Source organism: Lepus europaeus, chromosome 18, assembly GCF_033115175.1.
Source record: "Lepus europaeus isolate LE1 chromosome 18, mLepTim1.pri, whole genome shotgun sequence".
In the NCBI taxonomy this organism is placed as follows: Eukaryota; Metazoa; Chordata; class Mammalia; order Lagomorpha; family Leporidae; genus Lepus; species Lepus europaeus.
Genome location: NC_084844.1, coordinates 40,293,994 through 40,314,883, shown reverse-complemented (window position 1 = coordinate 40,314,883; position 20,890 = coordinate 40,293,994). Strand labels below are relative to the sequence as shown.

Sequence of the window (20,890 nt, the reverse complement as noted above, 5' to 3'; positions counted from 1 at the left end):
ATTTTATTATTTTAATTTATTGGAAAAGGAGGGAGGGAGAGTGAGAACAACGATGAGCTTTCATCTACTGGTTCACTCCCCCAGTGCCCACGAGACCATTTGGCTCTTTGTCTGGACCAGGCCAAAGCCAGGAGACTGGAACTCAATACGAGTCTCCCACATGGGTGGCAAGGACCCAAGTACATGGGCCATCACCTGCTGCCTCCCAGGATGCTCGTGAACAGGAAGCTGCAGTTGGAGGCGGAGCCAGGATTTGAACTCAGGCACTCTGATTTGGGATGTGGACAGCCTAAGAGGAGTCTTAACTGCTGCAACACACACCCACCTTGAGGTGTGAGCATTCCTTTTTTTTTTTTTTTTAACAGACAGTGAGAGAGACAGAGAGAGAGAGTTATAGACAGTGAGAGAGAGACAGAGAGAAAGGTCTTCCTTCTGTTGGTTCACTCCCTTAATGGCCGCCATGGCCAGCACTGCGCCGATCCGAAGCCAGAAGCCAGGTGCTTCCTCCTGGTCTCCCATGTGGGTGCAGGGACCCAAGGACTTGGGCCATCCTCCACTGCCCTCCTGGGCCACAGCAGAGAGCTGGACTGGAAGAGGAGCAACCGGGACTAGTACCCAGCACCCCAACCGGGACTAGAACCCAGGGTGCTGGCGCCACAGGCGGAGGATTAGCCAAGTGAGCCACAGCGCTGGCCGAGGTGTGAGCATTCTAAGACAAAGGTCGCATAAGGCTTTCCAGTCCTTTCTTGGGTAGGGCTGCTTCTGTGGTAGGGTGTTTTCTAAGGCCTATGTATTGAAGTCTAAAGTATACATAGGGTTGGAATCTTAATCTGACTATGAAGTTTAGAGGTGAAACTTTGGGAAGCAAGTAGGAATTGACAAGGCCATTAGGCTGGAGCCCCTGTGAGTGCATCCTGGTGGCTTTACAAAGAGAGAGACCAGATAGATTCCACACACACACACACACACACACACACACTCCCTGTCTCCTGCCCTGTGCCGATTTGGGCCATCACCAGATGCAGCCCCTCAACCTTGCACCCCCAGAACTGGAGTCCTATTAAACCCCTTTTCTTTATAATTATCCAGTCTCAGGCATTTCCTTCTAATAATGAAGGTGGACTAAACAACTGTCCTTCTTTTGACATTGTGCCTCCCACCTAAAAACTCAAAAACCAGACTCCGAATCTCCTTATTCCTTCTTCTCACCCAAAGTCACACCACCTGGCTAAACAATCACATCTCTCTTCTTGTTGCAACATTCAAGCAACTGACCCTCATTAAACTTCTGTACAACCCTGTTTAAGAATTCTGAGAAATGTGGGTGGGCCTAGGACTTGGGCTTGCTTCTAATGTCAGCGATGGTGAGGGGGCAAGCACTACAGCGCATCTGCACTGTGACCCATGAACATCTGTGACTGTGAATTACACAGTCTCTTTGCTGCTATTGTCAGCTGTTCCAGGAGAGGTTGGCTGGTTTGTGGGATGGGGCAAAGCTGCCCAGACAACTGCATGATGCTGTCCTCTGCTCCACACATGGCCTCTATAATATGTGCCAGTGGCCCTCTGAGTGGCGGAGGTTTCCAGCTCTAGGCAGCTGAATTTTTTTGAATTCCTTGGCTTTTTCTTTTAATGTCAGAACTACAGTTGAGCCAGTTTTCCAAATGAACAGCTACAGAAATACAAAACAAGCTGCTCATTTAGCAGCCACTGACTTCTCTAAACAAATCCTTCAGAGGTACAAATACATAGTAGAGCATTTTGGGCAGCACATTGTCCCTGGGCCTAGGCACCCCTGGTGCTGGGCTTCTCCCTCCAGTGGGTTGATCTTCACCCCTGATTTGCACTGGATCATAATTTCTTAAAGGGCAACACAGCCTACGTGGGATTTCTTATCTTTTTTGTCCTGTATCTGCGACCATCTGGTAATTTTCACCTTAAACGATTTATTATGAAATGATGCCATTGGAGAGAACAATACAGACACATCCAGGATGTGCTTCACTCAGTCCTCTTGCCTTGCTGGGAACCTACTATCCTTCCCCACAAGATGACATCATTTTTACCCTGCAACCTTGGGTGGGGTCTTAGCTGGAGAAACGTTTCCTGGCCAGCTATATGCAGAGCTTGGAAAGTTCAAGGAGGACCAACAGCTCCAGGATTGGGGTTTTACTACCTGATTAGTGCCACCAGCATTGTCCCAAGTGCTCTCCACGCAGTGACTAGAAGACATAGAAGACATCAGAATCATGACTTCCTTTTTACAGGTGGGAGATTTTTGCAGCCTGTCTGATTCAATTTCCTCTAAAGGAAAAATTCTATCTTGATCCCATGGTGTGTGACCAGGAAGCAGAGAGGTGAGACCATGAAATTCTGATTCCTTATCTAGCACTTCTCTCATTCAGAAGGCACCTATTGCCTTTCCCCAGCCCGCACTGGATATTGGAGGCCAAGCTAATGATTCAGAGAGCCAAGAAATGCTAACCCCAGTGTTTACATGACTACTTGCCCCATGTGGGGATCAGCAGACAGGTCTTGGCCCCGTCTTCTTCTCATGTGGCTTTTCCTTTGGCTCTCTGGACATACAAGGACTTCTGATGAGGGGTTGTTCATCACCACTTGTCCATCACATGTAGGACACTGCCACAGCGATGGAAGGTACCCTGTTAGGCCTGATGATCCTGGACACTTTGACAGAGGCCTCAGGTGAGTAGTTTGCACTCTGAGCCTCATTTTCCTCCACCACAGTGTGAAATATCAGTGAAATCAGGTGCAGTGGGCGTGGCTCGGGGTGAGATCATAACACCATTCAGAAAAGCTTTGGGGCTGTCATGCCAATGATGCAGTTGTTGAGGGAAGCCCCTGGATTGGAATGGCCAGATCACACTGTGGAAGGAGAAAAGAGTGAGGGGGCATTTAAATCTGGGCTGGGCAGGACTGTCTCCCAAACTGAGATGTGCAAAAACAGAGTAGTCCGTTCAGCGTTCTTCCTAGCATTCTGAACCCAGCTTCCTCTTGCAGAAATGTGTTCTCTCCCTGTTCACTGCTGGTTCACATCAGTGCTTCAAGTTAGCTATGCAGACAGAAAATAAGTGATCTCCACCTCTACGGCATCCCCCTGATCACTTGGGGAAACCTCCCTGACTGGTCCAGGAGGCCTCTGACCTGTTGTGCTCCAGGGCCTCTCTCCACTCTCACCTTCTCAAGAGTCTTTACAGAGGTGGCTCCCAGGCCTGACTGTGCATCAGAACCAAGTGAAAACCTCCTGGGGCAAGACTGTGGTCTCTGGACACACGAGGGTGAGGCGAGTACGGTGTCCAGGATGCAAAATTTGAGCACACACCCACTATTTGGGTCATGCACATGCCAGGTCTGCACCTGAACTGTTGTGCTCTGGGCACCTGGTTTGCCCCCTCGTGGTGCTGGCCCTGTCTGTAGATCCAGACTGTTATTTTTCTGATGCAGGGGAACAGGTGTTCAAGTGGCTACTCTGGGGTCAGGTAGACTCTAGTTCCAAATAAGCGCTTCCAGATGTTCAAGTTAGCAAGAGGTGTTTTAAAGGAGAAAAGGGAGTTGGGGTGGATTATCAAACTGGTTTTTTTTGGGGGGTCAGTGCGGACATCACTTAAGGGGAGACCTCTTTGATATGAGCCTGGATTTCTTGGAGGTGGTAGTCATGAGTTCCTCCCTAATCTGGGATGTACTGCAGTCAGCTTCTGAAATTCCTAGGTCCGTGGCTGCTTGAACAAACATTTTGATCAGCCATAAGCTTAGCAACTACCTTTCAGAAAGGAAGATGTACTGATTTTTGTTTTTGTTTTTAACAATAGATCTAAACTTTCAGAATCTTGCCAAGGATTCTGATAGGTATCCAAGGTGGATAAGCATGATCTGCAGGGCTCTGAAGCTAGTGGTGACATGGGCCTGGTCTCTGCCTCACAAAGCCAACAGTGCAAGAAGGAAGACAGCTCTGAGTGCAGGAATCCACTTCTGGAGGCTGTGATAAAGGCTGTGATGGAGAGGCCCTGGCAGCCAAGTGAAGGTAGAGCAAGCAAAGGACCAGTAAGCAAAGTCACCTGACAGTGACAAGGAGCGGAGTTCTCAGGAGGAGTTAGCTGGACTGCAAGGGAGGAAGGCACACTCCAGGAGCCAAGAGTGGTTTGTACAAAGGCCTGAAAAAGGACAGGATATTCAAGGAGCTGCAAGGCAGCCGTTGAGAACAGAGCACAGAGAAGAGTGAGCCCATCCGTGGACCTCCAGGGATGGGTGGCCAGACCATGTGACCATCATGGTTTCCTACACCTGTCAAAGCCTTTGAGGACACTGAGATCACAAGCCTGGCTTCACAAGGACACTGTTGGCAGCATCATGATTAGATCCAGGGGTGGGAATGCAGGAAGGATAGAGAGCTCTGCAAATGGTCAAGGCAAGAGAGGATGGGGACTTGCACCAGACCGTTGGGAGCACAGAGTTGCTGGAGTCTGCTGGGTTATCTCTCCAAGATTTTCCTCCCTCCCTCAGTGCTGGGATAGTTGCTGCTTCTCTACACTTCCACCACACCTGGCGCTTGCCTCAGTCCGAGCCCTCTCATACTGCTCACTATCGCCCTGAGTCAACTAGCCTGTATTGAGAACAGGAACCATGTCTGATTCTTAACTCCTACCCTGGTGTGTTCCATAGTTAATGTCATAGTCCAGAGATTAGACAGGACTAGCAATTTCTAGCCATCACCTGAAAAATCCCAGTGCCTTCTCCTTCTAGGTAGCTTCCAGTGCTTGGGTCTAGGTTGGGAGCAGTGCAGCAAAGGAGATACTTTACCATGGACGATAAAATGATGTTCCTCCTGGAAGTCTGTAAGATTCATGAGAGCCTAACTCCACCTGCTTGCTCCCCAGTGTCCTGAACTCTGCCTGGCCCACGTGTACACTTGGTAAATACAAATGGAATGAGAGAATGGATGAATGGATGAATGAAAGCATGGAATACTTCCTCTGCCTTCCCTAAAACACCATCTCAGTTGGGGCCAAATGTCCCGGTTCCTGCCCAGGAAGCCAGGAAGACCTTCACCTCCACTGACCCCAGATAGGCACATGGAGAAAGGGCCCAAGGGGCTATGTCCCATCAGCTGCTCCCGTTCTCTTACTCCATGCAGGGGTCACCTTGGGACATATAAATAGCAGGCAGCTTCCTTGATGCAGCTTGTTTTTCTCATTTTCCTCAGAATAGGAGGTCAGGAGAAGGGCCCTAAGGGGAGGTTTGAAGGAGCTGTGAGGACAGGTCTGGCCAGCAATCAGTGCAAACAGATTTCCCCGAGCTCCCTTAGAGACCTGGAGTAGCAGGCAGCTTCTTATCTAAGACATTGCTTGCCCTTCTTCTGCCTGGCCAGGCTTGGGGAGTAAGGAAGAGAGGGCAGGAAGGAGCCATGGTGCACCCAGCAGACCTCACATGGCCTCACAGCAACCCCAAGGCATGACCTTCACTTCCCTTTTACAGGGACTCAGAGAGGTTAAGTCACTTGCCCAAGGCTGCACAGCTGGTCAGAGAAAACCATTGCAGGTTCAGGTGCAGGCTTTCTCTTCCCCGCTGGAGCCTTCCATGGACACTGAACTAAAGGGGTGCTCCTGTCGGGCGAGGGAAGGCCTGGCGAGGGGGTGGCCAGGTTCAACAAGCAGGTGTCACTGACAAGGGCGGTGATGCCAGAGCAGAGCAAGATCGACCTGTGCGCGAGGCCTCTAGGTCTGAAAGTCCTTCAGCTGCAGCAGGTGGTGGACAGACTCAGCCCCATTTCTCAGACTAGGAAACTGAGGCACAGAGACTTAAGGTCACATACCCTCTGATCTGTGTGTGGCTGGGTTGGGAGGGAAGAGATCAGAGGCAGTTTGGGAAGGGGCACTGACCACAATTCTAATCCTAGCTCCGCTGCCGAAGGGTTCAACAACCTGGAGAAACCCTGGTCCTTTTGTTTTTTTAGCCACAGTTTCTTCCTCTATAAATTTCAGGGTTCAGCCCTAAGGACAGTTCCAAGATTAGTATGAGAAATGAGATAGAGAAAGGGAGATAGGGAGAGAGAACACACACCACACTTGATCTTAGCCAAAAGGCCGAAGAACACACACCAGACCCATTGCACAAATCTCTGACTTTAGCCAGCTTGAGATCAAAGGATCACGTGTGCAGCCCAGGAGCCCCATCCGCTCCGGGAGAATAGGGCAGGGGCGGCGAAGGAAATGCTGGTGGCAAGGAGGACGTGTGCACGTTCCAAGAGGCAGATCCTCAGCCTTGGGCACCTCCCCCAGGAGCTGGGGACTAGGGACGGGGGCCAAGGATCATGACAGGAGCTGGCATTCCCTGGGCGCCAGCTTCCAACAGTGATCCTTCCCTCTTCCCCCCCCTTAAGTTTTCACAATTTCTTTCTTGCTGTTCGTCACCTCTGTCTGCTCTTCGGGGCATACTTGTATGGGAGTGCTCAGAGCTAAACTGTATTCTAGTTGGGGTCTGGCATTCCTGACTGTCAGACCACCGCCTTGCTTTGGCCTCTCTCCTGTGAATGTGGCCTTGAATTCTGTTAGGACTTTTCACATGCAGCTGCTGCCTCACTCTCGTGGTGGCTGCCCAGCCATGGCCATGGAAGCAGCCACTCCCCCTGATGTCTCCTTATCATTACTGCAAATCAGCGCTGCCTGTGCTGTTCCTGTGATTGATTCCTGGGCTCAGTATGTAGAACTTGACATTTATCTCTGCTAAATTTCATCTTGTTGGTTCAGGCCATTGTTCCTGGCTGTCAGGAGAGTTTGAATCAGCCGTATTCGCTTCTCTCCCAGCTTTGTACGGGGCTTCAGGGGGGCGGAGGGTGGAGTTGATGGTGTGTCTGTCGGATGAGAACAGTTGGTTGCTGCTAAGGCAAGGCCCGGCTCAGTGGGGAAGGGGAAGGAAGCTGAGGGGGGAAGGGTAGGGTTTAGGAAAGGAATCTGGCTCGGGGCTGGTACACCATGGCACAAAGAGTTCAACAGAGGATGTTCATGAGCAGTTAGTAAGTTTGGGTTTGGTGATAGTGGAAGAGAGTTAAGTCTAATTTGGTAGGCAAGGTGTGTGGGCAGTAGTCAAGGCAGATGAAATACCAGAAGGGCAGGACACTGAAAGTGGGGTCCAGTCTGAGGATGGGAGAACAGAGACCAGAGGCTGGCTCTGGAGGAGAAGGGTGCCATCAACGACCAGCTAGGGCATAACTCAGGCTCCTCCTTCTCCTTCACCTCTCACACACAACAAATCCCCCAAGACCTGATGATTCTACCACCCAGCTACCCTGCAATTCACCTTCTCTCTATGCTTTTTCTCCACATGACTGTCTGATGCTAAATCTATCGATCACTAACTAATTTGTCCCCCTAACAATGCCATGGGATCTTTTAAACTTACAATTCTCATCATATTGCTTCTTACTTAAATGCCTCAGTGGTGGCCATCATCTTTAGCATGCACTGCAAACTCTTCAGCCTGTTGCAAAGACCCTCAGTGACCTGACTCCTGCTGTGTCCTCAGATTCGATTCCCAAACGAATCGCAGACACTGAATCTTGCCAGCCTGCCAGTCTTAGCACATCCTGATCTTTCTGCCTGGATTGCCTTCATCTGTGAACTCTCTCAACATTATTATCCATCAGCCCTGGCATCCTTCCCCCTAAGGGAAGCCCTCTTGGAACCCAAGGTTCATGCCTGGGCTACTTTAGCACCTGAGCTACTTCAGTACCAGGGCTAGTGGCTCTGGCTATGCACGGCATCAACTCATTCACTGTCTTGCATTTTATTAGTTTGTTTGTCGACTTCACTAGATTGTAAGATCCTTGAAGGAGGAACTGCTTTTCATTTATCTCTGCATATAATATGTGATCAACAGGTTTTCAATGAAATGAAAAGTAATATCAAGGTTTGTCTTAGGGGAGGGTCCAGGACACTGGGATCTAGGGGTATAAGAAGGAGATGAGGATGGAAAAGGAACAGTCATCAGGGTGTGTGTGTGTGTGTGTGAGTGAGTGTGTGTAGTAAATCAAGGCTTATTGTTTGTGCCACTCCGTGGCTATGTGACTTTGGATAAACTCATTGATCTCTCTGAACCTTAATTTTCTGAAATGTAAAATGATGCCTATCTCTGAGATGATGCAAATAAAAAAGCACCTTGCCCTGGGTTTAGCAGGAAGTTACTAACATGTACCTGTTTATCAGGTAGTCATGCTGAGGATGTGAAAGCCCAGCTCAGCAGCTAGACAGAACGTTGTCCTGCACGTAGGAAGTCTGATGGTCATCCAAAGGCTCTTTAGTAAATTAGAGCAGAAGGGGAGAGAGGGCATTCATGGCCAGACCCATTCAGAACTCATCCTGAGGTCCTGATAGACAAAAGGAGCCTGCAACACTTGGACAAGCTGCTCCAACAGACCAGAGCCCCTCCCCATACCTGACTCCCTCTCCCCCTTGCTGTAGTACTGACATTAGTCCCCAGAAGAGCTGCCTTTACATTGCAGCCTCTTGACTGGAAGATGGGCCTGCCAAGATTTCCGTGCATCTTCTGTAAGCTGCTTCTGCTGGGATACATGGCCGCCCCAGCCCTGTCATAGACAGTGCCCCCAAGAAATCACTGCTCTGGAGGTTTGCATCCTGGGCAAGTGACTAATCTGGTTTCATTGGTTTAAGTTTCCAAGGCTGATACTTTAATGATTTCCTATCCAGATTCTAAGGTTCATTCTCTCTGGAGTCCATACAATCTTATGGCCAGGACCAAAAAAAAAATGTTTTTCTGTGAAAGGCCAGGTAGTAAATCTCTTAGGCTTTGGGACACCAATGGTCTCTGTTGCATAATTCCCTTTCCTCCTCCTCCTTTTTGCAATCCTTCAAACATCTAGAAACCATTTGTAGTTTGGGATTGTGTGAAAGCATGCCATCGTCCAGACCTGGCTCCAGATTAGACAGCCATTGTTTGCTGAGCCTTCGTGCACCCTTGCCAAATAAACACACTCGCAAATTTATCTCTTCCTGCCTGCTGCCTCTTGCCCCTCCCCTCTCCTTCTCCTCCCAACCTCCCCTTCCTACCCCTTCCGTCTTTCCTCCTCCTTCTCCTTCCTTCGCCTTCTCTTCTCTCCTTGTTGCCTTCCTCCTCCATTGATAGAGGGTTTGTTGGCTGTGGTTGTGCTGTGGCCTGGGGGTAGGATGGTGAGTTAACCAAAGCCCACTTTCTGGAGGAGCTTCCAGGATGTGAGGAGACTGAGCCTGTAGCAGCAGGTGACAAGGCGACTCCCACGCATCACAACCTGCTGGCCTTGGCATCAGGAGAGACAACAGAGGATGTGTTGATGTGTCCATCAGGACCACAAGATGAGTTCTGAATGGGTCTGGCCATGAAGACCCTCTCTCCCCTTCTGCTCCTTCCGCCTGCCTGGAAGCAGAGCTGGGCCATGGATCTCCAGCAGGAGTGTGTCCAGCTGTGCTTTCCAGGCAAGAAGGACAGCAAAGCAAAGGGGTGAAGGCAAGGAAGTAGGTTCTTGTTAGAGCGGAAGAGTTCATGAAAAGTCAGATGGGGTCTAACATCCACGTGGAGGTGGGACAACCTCGTAGGTTAAGAGCACACCTTGAGCCAGAGTTTGTCCAGACCTCCACCCTTTCTCTCCTGGGTGGGGGTTGCTGGGCCAGTTCTCCAAGCTCCTTCCACTTGCTTTCTATGATTTGTCATGTTCAAGACAATGGGACCTGTCTGACAGCAAGATGGGGAGGAATATGCGAGCTAATGCACGTTAAGCACTTGGCACAGAGCCTGGTACACAGCAGGTGTTTGGCCAGTGCCAGACGTTCCTATGAGAAGGAAGTGAATTTGGACTCCTGCACTCAGACTGAAGGGATCCTTGAAGGATGCAAAGCCAGGGCATCGTATTTTACGCCTTGGGTTCTAATCTCCCTTGTGATGATGAACATGGGCAAACACCTATGACAGGTTTCATGATTCCCACTTCAGAGGAGTAAGGTGAGGCTTAGAAAACTTAAAAACACCTCTTCCTCCAGGTCACCTGGCTCATCGGCAGCAGACCTGAGTCTCAGCTCCATGCTTGTCCCCTCCCAGGCTGCATGCCAACCCCCTGATGGACAGTGTCATGCCAGCCTTGCCCCAGCTCCAATTAGCAGACAAATCAGAACTGGCTGGCAGGCTGCGTGCCTGCTGCAGTCGTGTTTATCATTCATCAGAGAAGAGAAGCAGAGAAGCGCCGTGCCAGGCTGGTGAGTCAGGCCCCTGCAGAGAGATTTAAGGCAACACGGCCTATGGGGCTGGTTGTGGGGACTGGGATGTGCACTGTTGGATATGCTCAGGGACAGATACTCCAGCCAGCCACAGCTGGATGCCCACAGCCCTCACCAGGAAGTGCTCATCTGCCCCAGCCTTGCCATTGTATGGGACCGCGGGGTGCGAAGGGGGCACGTCCTGAGTTTATTTCTGGGTTTCAGTCACTTTCTGCATCAAATGAGGAGTTGGGGGAAATCTAACTTCATAGTAGGGGGTGTTGTGGTGCCTTTAGGAAGAACGCAGATCCCGTATCTGTGAACAGTCCCGTGGAGGGTGGTGGTGGCTACCATGAAGTAGAGTGAGGGAATGGGTGTCCTTGCTCAGCACTTGCTTGTGACCTCAGGGTTTCCAGCCATGTCTCTGAATCTGAGCTCTTGCATTTGTATGGCCTCATTTGTATGGCAGAGTAGAAATCCCTGGATGAGATTCATCTGATTCCCACACATACCTTTCTAATTTCCCTCTTTTTTTTTTTCTTTTCTATAAAGTGAGTCAACATTTAAAGCTTGGGAGATTTTGCATACAATGTGATTCCTACATTCTCTCGAGGAAGCAGTAGGGTAGGTCATGCGGAGCCTTGGTTCACACAGGGAATGTGATGGACTCCATGGTGGCCACTGGGTGTCCCTCCTGTTGCCAAGCAGCACAGTGGACTCGTCCATGTTCTGTGCTTCTGGAAGCATCTGAGGGTGCAAACCCCACACTAGGACTTGTTATCCTACATTCCCAGCCCATAGGAGTGAGCCCGAAACCCATATTCCCTGGGAACTGTGTTCCTTCTCCTAAAACGCCATTGTCTTACTGCCTGCATTTCCACACCTACTTAGATGACTGCATTATAACACACAGTAATTACTGATTTTCGTATACAAACTTGTATTAGCACAGTGAATGTAGCTTTTTAAACTACCATGCTCTCTGAGAGACAGTGCTGTGCCCCCTTTGGGGTTGTGAGTCCTCCTGCAGCCAGGTCTGCACCCCACTCCACCAAGCCCCTCCAGCTCTACCACTCTAAGACTTGGTGGCTGTCACCCCAATTGTTTGCTTCATCAGCTGTGCCCACAGAATTTAACCTTTGTGCACAAGCAGGGTGAGGGCAGGCCACATATGTAAGCAATGTCTCTGTGATGGCGGATAATTCCTCTATGGGAAGCTACTTTTGCTTCTGTCTCCTGCTCAGTTGTTTTACTTTTGCTTCAGACACACGTGGCCAAGCTGCTCTGGAAGCCCCTTTGGATAAGTTGGTGCCACCTACCACTCAGCAGGTCTCTCCTGGACTCTCAGCTGCTTCCCTGCCTCCACCTTTGCTCCTTTTCCATTGTTACTCATTTCAATAAATGGTACTGCCCAGTAGCATGAGCCAGAAAAAGGGGTCGCTTTCATTTCTCTGTGTCCCACACTTCTCCACCCAACCTTATCAACACCAGACTCCAGTGCAGGGGTGGGGAACGTCCAGCCTGTGGACTATGTAAGGCCCACGACATCACTGGGTCTGGCCCTGCCAAGGCAACTGCAGGTGGGACTCGAAATCCAGTAAATGGATAGCAGGTTAATTTTTAAGTTGATAATTTTGTATGGTCACCGAATGATAGGATGCATGACCACATGGCCCGTGGCAGAAAAAAGGCTCCTCACCCCTGTTAGTGACGGAAGTTTCTTGAATGTGTCCCTTATCTGTTGGTCCCACTGCCCCTATTCAAACTGAGGCCACCACCCTGCAGCAGCCCACTTTGAGATCCTTATCTGAGACTCTTCACTCCCATCCCGCAGGCCGGGGTGCTCTATGAAACACTCAAATCTCATCATGGCAGACTCTTATAGCCTTTGTAGGATGTGGGAGAGCCTTAAGATAAAGGCCTAAATCCTCTTAAGATTGTTCAGGATATGGGTTCTTTGTGCACGGTAGATATAGACAAGACCCTCTCTATCCCTACAAAGCTCATGCTGACAGAAAATAGTAAGTCTAAGGCTTCCAGGTAGCAGTGAGCGAAGTGAAGCTACTCCAAACTCAGTGGTTAGGAAACCCCACAGACAAGCTCACATAGGCTCCCCAAGCCAGTACACAGTGCTTCCAAGATCTTAGCTGTAGCCTGACTAAAATCAGGGCAAACCTACAATCCCCATTTGTGCTGAAAGAGAAGGACTTGACATGTTGACAAGGCTCCTTAAAAAGTCAACCCAAAGGCTAGAGCCTTGTAGAACTGACAAAATGTGAGTGCATCATTATTTTGACCCGAGAGCAGGGATAGTGGCCTCTCCACAGACCATGTTCCAAGGCTGGTTGGTCACAGCTTCAGGCACCCTGTCCCTGAACATCAGCTGCTAACAATTGTCCTCTGAGTATAGCTTTAGCTGTGTCCCACCGGCTTGGATGCAAGGTGCTTGCTTTTCACTACTTTCTGAGTAATACCTAATTTTTATTTTATTTCTTTTTCTTTTAATAATTCGTTGTGTTTATTTGAAGGGGGAGGCAGAGAGAGAGAGAGAGAGAGAGAAAGTGAGCTCTCTCATCTTCTGGTTTACTTTTCAAATATCTGCAAGGTGAGGGCCAGGCTGAAGCCAGGGCCCAGAAACTCAATTCAGGTCTCCTATGTGCATGGCAGGGACCCAGCTATGGGGCCACTATCTGCTGTGCATCAGCAAGAGGCCAGAACTGGAAGCAGAGCCAGTGTTCAAACCTAGACACTCTTCTATTGGATGCAGGAGCTGCAAGCCGCGTCTTCACTGCTGTGCGAAGTGTCCACTCCTTTATTTATTCTTTGAACCAAGGATTATTTAGGAAAATATTTCTTTAGGATTAGTTAATATTTTTTAAGTTTTTAAAATAATTTCTAGAAAGAAACACCTGTCAATGACTGACATGGGCAAGAGGAAGCTGGGGAGCAGACCCTGTCGTGTCCTCAGTGGGGTATCTGTTCTCCTCTTGGAGGGTGACCCAGAGCCTGCTTCCCCCAAAACCCCCACAGTCCACTGGCAGGCATCCTCCCCGCTGGTTTACTACCATCTGTAGCTTATGTACATCCTGCTCGGGGCTGTTGGGGGCTGAATTCCCTTACAGAATGAGCCCCTTGTCCACGAGAACACCTGTGATCAATGCTCCTCCCTTCCAGTGAAAGATGGGGTCAGGGCAGATCTGTGCCCCTTCCAGGCCCCTCCTCAGGGCGCATCTTAGACAGCATCACAGGTGTAGACAGGGAAACAACGTTGCCCTCACTGCTGGGTTCTGGACACAGGGAACTTTGTGTACCCAGCAGACAGGCACCTTTCTCATTTGGCAGAGGGACAATGAGTGCCAGCTGCAGGCAGTTTTCTCAGGTTACGCAACTGGGTGCAAACGCAGCTTCCGCCTACTCCTGAGCCTTTGCTGACAGGCTGCACACCTTTCTTTGGCATGAATTTTCAAATGTGTAAACCTGAGTTTCGAGGGACGTGGCTTTGCGTGGCAGGGCCCAAGTGATCCTGGAATTAAAATTACACATTCTGTCTTCCTGATTCTTTCCTCCCTCCATCTCCACCCCCTTCCCAGTGCCTGTGTTCCCAGCTGTGCAAACTGAGACATGTGGGTGGGCGTGGGAAGACGTAGGGACAGGTCTAGGGGGAGGGCCCCACAGAGGGAAGGCACCGTTTCTGGACAGGAGGCCACAGGACAAACTGAATCTCCCATGCGGAGCATTTGGGAGCCACCTCCTAGCACGTTCCCACTGTCCTTATTGATCTTCTGAGGGCATTTACTCAATGACCAAGAGTCGTGCAGCTTTGTTGGGAAGGAGAGCCCATATAATGACAGGAGGTCATTTGAGGAGGTTTATGTTTATGCTGCTGGGAACTGGGATTTCAGAGCCAGCAAAAGCTGAGTGGCCTTGGAAAGGCTGCCTTACCCTCTTGCTCCCCTCTCACAGCTTCCCCGACTCCCTCCATTGCCAACTTCTCACTGCGTGGCCCAGAGAAGTTGTCCACCCACTTGGAGCATGGGAGCAGGTCCTTGGGCCTCCCCACCCCCAGAGACATCTTTCTTGTTTCTTTTGGACCTTTGTGCCAATCCCCAGTACCAGGGCCTTAGAAGCCTTGCTTTCATGTCTACAGTGTTGGGGGAGGGGTGTGCCAGCCTACCCTAGGCGGCAGTGAGACTCAGTGAATAAGGGAGTGAATGAATGAGTGAGTGAAGGAATGCAGGCTGTCCAGCTGGCACCTGGTGGAGGGCAGCAGAAGGGAAGCAGGCAGGGCGGGGAAACTGCTCTGTAGCTGCGGCTGCAGCTCTGGGGCAGGGCGGGGGGCAGGGATGGGCCAGGAGGGCACAGCCTGTCCTGAACCCCTCCAGGTTCCCAGGATAGACCCGGGCACCTCGTCTCTCCCAGCTGGCCCTGGCTGCTTTGAGGTCTTTCTCTGGGGCGCTGTGGGCAGACTCTGAGGTCTTGGAAGTGGGTCCCAGGACAGCCCTGGACACTCCCGGCCTGCTTTATTAAGCATAGCTGGGGTGACAGCCTTCCTCCACAGCCTAAGGGCATTTCAGAATCATATTTTTGGCCTTTTGCAGCCCCATTTCCTCATCTGCAAAGCCGAGGTAAGAATGCCCCTGTGTGGGCCGGCGCCGTGGCTTAATGGGCTAATCCTCCGCCTTGCGGCGCCGGCACACCGGGTTCTAGTCCCAGTCGGGGCGCCAGATTCTATCCCGGTTGCCCCTCTTCCAGGCCAGCTCTCTGCTATGGCCCGGGAAGGCAGCGGAGGATGGCCCAGGTGCTTGGGTCCTGCACCTCATGGGAGACTAGGAGAAGCACCTGGCTCTTGCCTTCGGATCAGTGAGATGTGCCGGCCGGAGCGGCCAATGGAGGGTGAACCAACGGCATAAAGGAAGACCTTCCTCTCTGTCTCTCTCTCTCACTATCCACTCTGCCTGTCAAAAAAAAAAAAAAAAAAGAATGCCCCTGTGTGTTCGCAGGAATCACTCAAGGTAACAAATGTGTTCGCAGGGTTTGCAGCACCTGTGGATTCTCCCCCTCCCTCCCACCACTGATTTCCAGGACGCCGATCCTGTTCAGGCCCTGTCTGACCCTTGCCCTACAGCTGGGGCGGCTGCATGCTAGACCACAGGCTCGTCCTCTGCCCTTGTTGTTCAGGACCAATCCCGAGGTTCGCACAGCCCTAGACTCTCACTAGGAGATCAGGTTTGTCAATCTTGTCCTGACCTCTGCTCCTGTTCTCAGTAAATGAGGACACAGCACAGGTCTAGCTGGATCCAGCTAGGTGGGGCCCAGAGCTGAGCAGGGAAGCCCCCGAGATCACCTGGCCCCTAACAATTTCTCACTTCTTTATGCCATCCAGCACTTGCGATTTGCATTACTCATTTGTGGCAGTGTGACTATGTGTGCATGTTTGTGCGAGAATGTGTATATGTGTGTATGTGTGCGTGTTTTTTTTTTTAATGTGTGCACAATCACATGTGGTTGTTGCTGCTGGCCCCTGTCCCTGTTCTGGCCTCTGCCATCATCCTCTGGAACCACAACCACATACGGACACCCCCCCCCCCAAAAAAAAAAAAATAAAAACGTGCGGGCAGCAGTGCAGGGAACAAGTTTCATGCCGACCTCTTGGATGGTTTTGGAGAGGGTCCTGGAGAATAGTGCTACCCTGGCCATGGGTCCCAGGCCCCAGGACCCTTGGTGTCACCTGCACTCTCAGCAGAAGGTTGCCAGTGGGGGCCTCAGAGAAATGCTGGTGATGTTGCAGACACTTCCCGAGAGCACGACCCAGGCTTTTCTGGTGGCGACCTTTTTAGTCACTGCATGGAGAGATGAAGGAGAAACTGAAGAACACGACCCACATTGGCTCCGAAAAGGAAGAGGCTGGTGGGAGGAGCCCCCCGCCTCCGTGTCCCTAACTCTAAGACATGGGAGGTAGCCTGGCAGGAGGCCACGCGGCCAGAGGGGCAGCAACCAGGAGCAGCAAGTTCAGTCACACACAGGAGCGTCCCACTGCTCGTCCACCTGCCACCTGCCCCGACCTCAGCCACCGGTTCTCCCCCTCAGGCCTCATCTACAAAACAGTCAGTTGGAGTAACTGTTCATTTCAGCAAAGTTTTTCTTTAAAAATGAAGCAGTGACACCTTCATCTTCCAAATTAACTCTTATGTCTAATGAAGCGGCTACACTGCTTTTACGATGCCTCATTATAGTAGGAAACAGGATGATGCTGGCTAACAGGCACTGAATGCTTACCATGTCCCCAACGCTGTTCGCCACTGCTTTGTACATGATAACTAACTGAATCCCCACAGTGGCCCTGTGTGCGAACTTCTGCCTTTTGTCTTCTGCCATCCTCTGCGCTCACAGAAGGGAGCCAAGGCACAGAGAGGTAAAGAAACCTGCCCAAAGTCACACAGCTTGTATGTGGCTTGTATTCACATAGGGAGGCCTGAGGACTTTGTGCTTGGCCTCTGTCTTACACGTGCGGGAGCAGAACGGCTCTGGGGTCTAAGGCTTTTTTTCCTTTCTCCTTCCACCTTCTCCCACTGGAGCACCCCCTCGGGCAGTTAAAGGTCTCTTGGACTTGTGGGACTTTCCTTTTTGGGTCTTGACACTCTGCAGACACCTGCCTCCAGTGGTCTGGGATGCTTTGGTACAATAAAGATTTCTCGGCCACTTCCAGTGTCCATGTGATTCGGCCTCCTGTGTGAAGCCAGGGGTTAGTTGCCGTGTTCATGAGCATGAAGCAGGACTCAGGTGCACTGATGTGGCAGAACTGCTGCACCGGGAGCAGAGGTGGGCAGCCCCCTCACGGCCACCTGGCCGGGAAAGGCCTGGATGGAGCAGTGTCCCTAAGGAGGAGCCCAGGGTCTGATGACCCAGCCGGGGGGTCTTGACTGGGTCTCCCTGCTCAGGCACTGCTAGACCATCTGTCAAACTTGACCTCACCTCAGGCCCCTGACGCTGGCTGTGAGCACACAGAGTGAGCGCATGCCCAAGAGTGAGGCCTGGGTCTTGGTCATGGTGACATTCTAGGCCACAATCCACCAGCACATCTATGAACCTGCCACGGGTACACGAGGGCACTTTCATGCTTTGGAGAGAAAATAATTTTCATTCCCGTTCAGCACAGTCTAGGAGTCAGAGGAACAAATGGTGTGGACGTCCACGTGTTAATTCCTGTTATTCCTGGAGATTGTTCCCACCTGGGTTCTGAGGAGGAGCCTGGTGGAGGAAGCAGTTTTTCCCCGGGAAGTCTGGCTCACTACGGGCTCTCCACAGGGGCCTCCTGGGCCGCTGGATGGAGGAAGATCATTAATAAACGTATTGTAGCCTCAGGGTAATCACGTCCTGCTTATGAACACAGCTTTCCACTTGAATAAACACTGCCCGAACAGAAAGGAGCGAGCAAGGACATGGCGCCGAAAGGCAAGCAGAGCGAGCAAAACCACGAAATCACCCCGGCCCTCATCCTAGCAGGAGGGCCTCAATTTGGCCCTCGTTTAAGTCATAGATGCATCCTGCTCTGGCATCCTCTCACCTGATCCAGTCATGACCTGGGCAGTAATCATCATTAGTGTGCTCAGCTGGGTCCAGCACACAGGGAACCCAGACACCCAGAGGGACAGATTGGCAAGTGGCCACTAGAGGGAAGCAGTGAGTCCATGTTCTGGCAGATCCCCTGGTAATGGCTGGTAACCCTCCCAATAGAAAGGTGCCCCAGGGCTTAAACGTTATCAGCTCCACAGCACACCTGCCCCTGGGCTTCCCCTGTCTTGGAATTCTGAGAAATCAGAGTTCTGCGTTTAGGAGGCTGCTCTTTCCCACCTTGGAAAGAGAAATGACTTGACCAAGGGTATTTAAGAGCTGACAACACAGAGGGGAGCAGATTCTGGTTCCCTGTGCAGGTGTGGGTGCTGGGATGACAGCAGCACCACTGAAGCAGGACAGTCTGAGAAGGTGCCGACGTCGGCATGCCAGCGCCTGTTGGCTAGGAGTCTGAAGAACAGCACTAATGTCATGGTAGCAGTCGGCCTTCACTGTCCCTACCATGGGCCAGGGGCTACCAGGCAGGCAGGCACTGTGCAGACAAGGGAGCTGGGGTTCAGCAGCTCCAGCACAGTCAGGCGGACCCAGGCCTCGCTGAGCTCACACCAAGCTTTTCCTCCCAGACAGGAAGCAGAGAAGAAAAGAGAAGAAAGGGCCTCCGGGGCCTGGGCAGTAGAAGCCCAGCGCCTCAGGCTACTGAGGAATGTGTTTGAAAAGATATGCATCAGTTGGAATTGATTGAATCCCTGAACCTGGATCCTGAGCCACTGGAGGCCAGGCTTGTCCACAGTTACTCAACCCCAGTGAGGCTTCGGTAGCCATGGCGACTGCAGGGGCAGGATGACCCTGTTCCATCCTGGCTAAGGGAACGAGCTTCCCCACCTCTACCCCAGCCCCCACCTCCAGCATTCTGGAGGCTGCAAGAGACACAGGACCAGTGCAGGGCGGGAAACCAGGGGGAGCCTGCTAAGAGGGAGGCAGCCTGCAGAGCAGGCGACTGCTGCGAACCTTCCAGTCCACTCCCCTGCCATGTACAAGGGTGGGCAGGCGTGTGATCCAGGAGGGAAGGGACTGCTTAAGTTCTGTCACTTGTTGGTGGCACCACTGCGACTGGGTCCCCATTTTCCTGCTCCTAGAGTTATACCCTCAACACCTCCTCCCTGCACCCCACAAAACCTGATTCTATGGACTCTCCTTGGTGCCTTGCTGGGTGGCCTCTGAAGACCCTTGGCAGGAAAGCATCCAGGCTGTGGGTCCTCCTTCACCCCCTGCCTCTCAGTGGGAGGGAGTGAGGCCTGCTGGCTCCCGCAGGCAGGTGGTTAGACTTGGGCTCGGGGGCCCTCTGCTGGGCAGCTGCTGCCTGACCCATGGGATGGGGACAAGAATGGAGGGGATGGCTGAGTCCTGGAGGCTGGTATGGGGGCACAGGGTCAGTGATGGCAAAATTGGGAGCCGTGCCACCTGTCTTCAGTCCTCTTGCCACTTCCTGGCTTTCCTGACCCTGCCGGCAGCCCTGTGGCCTCTGCCCGGATTCCCCGATCCTGGCCTGCCCTCCAGTGCTGCTAATCCCTGGCCTAGCTCTACTTCTGCTCTCGTGACAGTGAATCTTAAAGGGGGCATGAGTTCCCTCCCCCCATCCTGAAGGGCTGCACAGCAGGGCAACCGGCCTCCTCTCAGTGGCCAAGCCTCACTCTGAGGAGTGCCCTGCAGGTGGTCAGCACCAGCTGGGTAACAGTTCTGACCTCAGCTGCAATCTACCCTGTTCTAGTTTTCTCTTTGAGCAGCTCCCTGAACTTCTCAGACCCTCTGCTTCCCCACCTGTAAGGGTGGGGATGCTAAATTCACCTCCCAGGATTGCCTTGGGTGTAAATGAGATCATGTGGGTACATCGCTTGTACTGGATTCAGTAACTACAGAGCTCCTTCCCTGAGATCCTCAGTGTTGTCCTCTGTGCACTTGGAGTTCCTGTCCGGCCAAGGTGATTTGGGAATCAGGAAGTGCGATGCAAACCCAAGCATTATATTCATTGTGGTGCCACGGCCAACACATGGAGGCGACACCTTCAGTGGGGCGCACACACTGACGGCCAGCGGGGGCTGTCCGCGTGGCGGGTCAGAGCTGCTCCAGGGTCTCGTGGCTGAGTGCCGTTCCCCTCCGTGCACAGCCATGGGACCTGCTCAAGACAAATCCAAGGGGACCCCCTACTGCCCCTGACCCCACCACAAAAGAGACCATGGATGGATCAAGCCCTGGCTTAGAGAGTCGGTGACAAGGAGTGTCAGGACACCCTGCCTTCCGAGATGGGCCTGGGGGCTTCTCTTTGCAGGAAACAGAGGTTTGGGGGCTGATGCAGAGGCCAAACTCCAGCTCTGGCTCCACTACCTCGGGAATTGGACAACTTCTCGGCCTCCCTAGCTTTGCTTCTTTGTTTCTGGAGTGGAGACAGTAAAATCCACAGAGGGTTGTTGAGAGGGTGTGCATACCTCCTGGCTCAGGACCTGGCTTCTAGCAGGTTCCCTTTCCCATGTGAACCCTGAATCAGGGAATTACACCTGCCTGTTGCTATAAATTGTCAGACCCTCGCCAGCGGGGGCCCAACACAGTCACGACACGGTCACTGTTCATCGGTTCTCAAGGAGCTTTCACTTGTGGGGAGAGAAGGAAAGCGGGCAGAGGAGAAAAGAAGAGGAGGGGCCGCGGCGGCGGCCACCAGCAGTGGCGGCTGCGCCGGCCCGCCCAGATCCCAATGTCCCTTTATGCTGATAACGTCCAATCAGGTGAAAGGGCGCGTATAACCTCAGGTCGAAAGTTCCCGTTTCACCTGGTTCTTCCTAGTTGTTTATGCAGAGTCCATTCTGTTTCATCTGTTTCACCTGGTTGTTTTCGTAGGCCTTGTGGTCGACTGATTGCTGCAAGCTATGCAGATGAGGAGGTTCTCACAGGTGGCCAGCCCACGGTTCCCCACAGCTCCCCCTTTTTTGTTATTTACGGCGCGGAGTTGTGCCTGTCTTAGGTTCCCAGCGATGGGCCACTTGCTTCTTCGGTTGCTAGGGGCACTCGCC

General features: G+C 52.0%; 1 protein-coding gene across 1 annotated transcript in view; it reads right to left on the bottom strand.

The window, feature by feature from the left end:
- The window catches only part of ASIC2 (acid sensing ion channel subunit 2), a 1,095,751-nt gene that overhangs the window by 481,418 nt on the left and 593,443 nt on the right, over positions 1–20,890 (bottom strand). The window lies entirely within an intron of this gene.